A 6,037-nucleotide genomic window follows, 5' to 3' on the forward strand; every position below is an offset into this window, starting at 1 on the left:
TGAGCAGAAGGCAAGCCTTTGCCACATATCTACAATCATCCAGAACCTCAGTTCCCTCGATGATGATGGACACATAGGCATAGGTGGCTCCTTCATGGGCTGCACTTTCACGGAGGACACAGATCTTCATGACATCTTCCTTTAACACAGATAAAGACAAGATAAGTTATTATAGGGGGGATTTGTATTCACTATTTCTTTGTCCAAGTATGACTTTGAGTATGAAGACAGCTTGGTTTATAAAAGATCTGTTTTGTTCCAAGCAGGAAGTAAAAACAGAACAAAAATTAAATGTTTGCTTTTATCATTTCAGATAGAATGTCAATTTTATTAATCTAAAATTAATCTAATTAATTAATCTTAATTAATCTATTTTTTTCCCCACATAGTGGCATGGGTTACTTACCTGTATATTATATACAGGTATATATAATATTTGTTTACAAATATTAGGGTTAGATTATTAATTTGAAGAACAGACGTGTTTAAAGTGGACAATCATCAGAAAATGTCAAAATTTACCTGGTAGTCTTTGATGAGTTCCTCTGCAGACTCTCCAAGGAACTCCATCAAGCAGCGAATGATGGCATCTCGTCTACTATCCACATGTTGCTGTTTAAACAGACAAGTGAAAAATGGTAGAGAAGAAAGTAAATAAAACTGTAAACTCACTCATGCCTATAGAAAGAGATAGAAAGTTGTCAATGGAAGCTGCTACAAAAAGAAAGCAAGTTCAGGAATTCAGAATGGTGCTAAATCACAGGAAGGAGAGAAGACATCCAATTACTCAATTCAACTGTAATGTCCAGATCAGTTTCTCTTCTCAGTTAACATGAGTCCTTCATAAGCTGACCATGATTGTATGAATTTTACACTTTACCTGACTGAGTGAATCCAGCATGGGTCTTATTTTTGTTCCTGCAACCCCGCCTTTTGTTTCAAATATCTTCCGCAGTTTGGGAGTGTAAAAGTCCAGTTTGGTGAAAAAGCTTTGCTACAGATGAACTGCTGTTATCCTTCTGAACTCCTCTTTGATCTGAAACAAAGGTTGATAAAAAGGTTGATAAAAACCTGTCTTGTGCTGTGAAGAAACAATCATCATTACCCAGTTTATTGGGTACACCTACAACAGTCCTGCAATAAATTACACCTTCATGAAGGTTAAAATATTCAGTTTTGGTTGAAACTTTTATAGAGGTGTTAATTCAGATGTACAGCAATTTTGGAGGCTGCAGTTTGTGGTGCTGTTGAATTGTATTGCGTTATACTGACTGAACATTATAACCTCAAAGAAGGTAGGATTTATTGTGGGGTTGTTGTGTTAAGACTGCATTAGCAGGGTGGATCTAATAAACTGGCTATTGAGTGAATCTAACTAATAACTGCAAACAATACAGACACAGCAATCTCAGCATCAGGTAAAGAAACACATGAAGACCTGGATTTACCTGAGGTTCGTGGAAGAGAGCAGGCCATCTCGCCATGAAGTCTTGAACTGCAGGGCAATGCTTGACAACTTCTAGTCTTCAATAGGAGAAAGACAGTAGCACTTACCCATCTTTTTAATTTATAGCATTATTTTTGGACAAATTGTGAATAATTTTACCTGCATGGTAGGGGTGTGCAGCCGATATTTGTATCTGTATTTGTATTTGTTGAGGGGGGAAAAGTATTTGTATTTGTATTCGAGTAAAATTCAAAATAGGCGTAATTTTTTTTTTTTTTTTAATTACACTTCTAATTTTCGTTATAGTGTAAGTATTCTTTAAATATCCATTATAATAATTATGGATATGCAATATTGGTTGATGTTTTTCCATAAATCCAGCAATGAACATGTAACAAGGAATGTCATTGAAAAGAAAATAACATAACAGCCATTACCTCATCCATGGTTAAACCAACAACTAGTAAAATATCATTGTGAACATTATGAACCCCACCACCACCCGTCCTTGTTTGAGGACGCTGAACAGACAGAATAAAAACAAATAATACTTAAAAGAATTTTCTAATGCACAGAATTCCAAGAACTAAACTTGATCTGTAAATAATATGACATAGTAGCCTATAGCTAACAGTCATTATGCTTCTGGCCTCTACCTGGTCTTTTTACTAAACTTAACCAACTCCTTTCTTCATCGCCTAAAACCCAACCAAAGCACCGAGCAAAGAATTTTTTTCTCCCCCGGTCTGCTGTCAGCAGGGTCGCCAGCTGCAGCAGCCTGGCGCCCGTGATGTGGGCTAAAGCCGCATTCAGCCGCGCTCGAGCGGAGCGGGGGAGAGAAACAATGTGTATTTCTTTTACTCTGTGGAAGATCTCCCAACGGAGTGAGGGACACAGCAAGTGGGACAGATCTGCCCAGTCCCTGAGCAGCGCGCGTTTCACAGACAAGCCACAACGCAGAGTGTAGACAACGTGACCTGGTTCAGCAGCACCATGGACAGCTGCGGGGGCGGGGGGGTCGGAACACCGGTGTTTCGACCCCCCCCGACTCCTGAACGTCACTCACTCACTCATCCGGGCATGTACTGCGGCCTCATGAGGAAACGTAGCTTTTTGATATGATGTTTTTCTTGTTCCCAAATACAAATTTTTTTAAAAGTATTTGTTCGAAATAAGTATTCGTAAAAAACACACTATTTGTGCCTTTCCGAAAACCGTATTCGGGTTCAGCTCCACCCCTACTGCATGGTCAGGTGCCTTGCGTTGCTGGTGTAACATGATACTGTTGAGAGGACACCGTTACTTCAACAGACTGCAGAGACTCACTGCTGGGGTCTTAAGATTAGCTGTAACATAATGCAAGCACACAAGCAAGGCTGATTATAAAGCAGCAGTAAACCAGTGATGTTAGCTGAGATTCATTTTGTTTTCGGTTTGCTGATGCGGCTGTCTTTCAGATTTTAAACAGAAAACAATGGTGGCGGGAGTTCTGATGCACGTCACACACTGTCAGTTACAGCGAGAGAAACTTATTCCTGTTTCAGACAAAGAGACGAGCTTTGCGATGCGTTGCTTTTAGCCCACAACAAGATAACCTTGCTGTAGCTCAGTTAAACAGGAACATTTCAGCACATCTGCAACATTACTGTAACACTAATATGTGGTTAAGCAGCTCCCACATCAGTGCTGTTGACTATGGCTTCAAAAAAATATCTCTCCTGCACCAAACCCCTGCTCCAGCCACAAAAACTATATGTGCCACTTGCATGAAACCTGCCAGCTAGCACGATAACGAGCTAGCGAGCTAAATGGATGGACTAATATTACCTTTTTCAATAACCAAACACTGAGTTCAGCAGACAACAGTAATATGAAAAAGCCAACCGAGCACGTAAGCATACTCAAATCAAATCAAATCAAATCAAATCAAATCAAATTTTATTTGTATAGCCCAAATTCACAAATCACAGTTTCAACTATTAGCCATATCAAAAAGGAAGGTCTTAAGTCTACTCTTAAAGGTAGAGAGGGTGTCCGCCTCCCGGACCAAAACAGGAAGATGGTTCCACAGAAGAGGAGCTTGATAACTGAAGGCTCTGGCTCCCATTCTGCTTTTGGAGACTTTAGGAACTACAAGTAATCCTGCGTTCTGGGAGCGTAATGCTCTAGTTGGGTAATAGGGTAGTATGAGCTCCTGGAGATATGATGGTGCCTGACCATTAACAGCTTTGTAGGTGAGGAGAAGGATTTTAAACTCTATTCTTGATTTTACAGGGAGCCAGTGCAGAGAGGCCAATACAGGAGTAATATGATATCTTTTCTTAGTTCCTGTCAGTACACGTGCTGCAGCATTCTGAACCAGCTGGAGACTCTTTAGAGACTTGTTAGGGCAGCCTGATAATAGAGAATTACAATAGTCCAGCCTGGAAGTAACAAATGCATGGGCTAGCTTTTGCATGGGCTAGGAGTTTAGTTAGCTGATTAGCTTCATCTGGCTTTATTGATAGGTATAACTGGGTATCGTCTGCGTAACAATGAAAGTTTATGGAGTGTTTCCGAATTATATTTCCTAGAGGGAGCATATATAAGGTGAATAGTATGGGTCCAAGCACAGAGCCTTGAGGAACACCATGACTAACCTTGGTATACAGGGATGACTCATCATTAACATGTACAAACTGAAATCGATCCGATAAATAGGACTTAAACCAGTTTAATGCGGGTCCTTTAATGCCAATTAAGTGCTCTAGTCTCTGTAGTAGAATGTGATGATCAATGGTATCAAATGCAGCACTAAGATCTAGCAAGACCAGGACAGAGACAATTCCTTTGTCAGAAGCGATTAGGAGGTCATTTGTAACTTTCACCAGTGCCGTCTCTGTGCTATGATGTGCTCTAAAACCTGATTGAAAATCCTCATATAAACTATTGTTATGAAGAAAGTCACATAGCTGGTTGGCGACTGCTTTCTCAAGGATCTTGGAGAGGAAAGGGAGGTTGGATATAGGTCTATAGTTGGCTAAAGCTTCTGGATCAAGATTAGGCTTTTTAAGAAGCGGTCTAATTACAGCTAGTTTAAATGACTGTGGTACGTATCCTGTTAATAGAGACAGGTTGATCATTTCTAGTAGAGATGGGCTAATTAAAGGTAAAGTTTCTTTCAGCAACCTAGTTGGGATGGGGTCTAGGAGACAAGTTGTTGGTCTAGATGAAGAAATCATCGAAGTTAGTTGGTGGAGGTCAATGGGAGAGAAGCAGTCTAAATATAAGTCAGAATTTGCAACTGTTTCTGAGGTTCCTGTGTTTAAAGATACAATAGTGCCAGTTGAGGGCAGGCGATGATGGATTTTGTCTCTAATAGTTAAAATTTTATCATTAAAGAAGCTCATGAAGTCATTACTACTGAGCGTTGTAGGAATACATGGTTCAGTAGAGCTGTGACTTTCTGTCAGCCTGGCTACAGTGCTGAAAAGAAACCTGGTGTTGTTTTTATTTTCCTCTATTAATGACGAGTAATAGCTTGCTCTGGCATTGCACATGGGTCCACATCCACGAATATTTCCACTAAATGCACTGACCAAATTTCATCCACTGGAAGTTATCGTCCTGGTACAAGTCCCGGCCTGTTCTGGCGTTAACGAGCGCAATAATCCTCTGACGTCACCAACTGAGTGCACACAGTTAACCAACGTTGCCCATGTACATCTTACTTGCTTTTAACAGGTTGTACAGTTAATGCATTACTTAAGTGAATATTACTTGGTGCTATGGTTCAAATTTACGTAACAAAATGAGGAAACAAAATTACATACAAACACTAAGTAACACATTAAATAAAAGGTGACATTTGAAGTAAAAGCAGAGGAATGTTAATTTCTTGCAAAATTTAAACACATAATCAAAGTAATATTTAGTGGGCCACAGAATAATTTTTATCAGTGTAGAGCCCAGTTCTCTTTCCATACAAAGGAATTAATTAGTACCAAAACACCCCCCTAGACTATAAAACTTTATAACACATGCCGTCGTCTCTTCTTATGGGTTACATGCTGGCATTCCGACATCCCAAAATTCCGACATACCGCCATTCCGACATGTCACCACTCCGACATACCGCTATTCCGACCTGCGAACGTTCCGCCATTCCGACAAAGTTTCGTCCCGGCATTCCGACAAGGTTAATACTAACCCAACCCGTAACCCTAACCCTAACCTTAACCCTTTTAAAAGATGTGTCGGAATGGCAACACGTTTAAAAAACGAAAAAATACCGCCATTCCGACCTTAGGAGGAATGGCGGTACGTTTAATTAAAGGTTTAAGTGTTGCCATTCCGACAATTAGGGCCTCTTGTCGGAATGGCGACATGTCGGAATGGCGGTTGCCCCCCCTTCTTATGGATTCTCTTGGCTCATCCTTTTGTCCTGACTCTTGGCTTTTGCTCATCACCCTTTTTCGACTCTCCGTGGTGAAGCCTGGCCATAGGGCCATAGGGCCACATGGCCACGTGACTCAGGCACAAATGATAATGAGGAAGGTAATTTTTTTGTTTGATTATTTTTTTTTAGTTTAGTTATATTTACAGTTAAGT

Source organism: Pagrus pagrus (assembly GCF_965226575.1).
Source record: "Pagrus pagrus genome assembly, chromosome: 17".
Classification (NCBI taxonomy): domain Eukaryota; kingdom Metazoa; phylum Chordata; class Actinopteri; order Spariformes; family Sparidae; genus Pagrus; species Pagrus pagrus.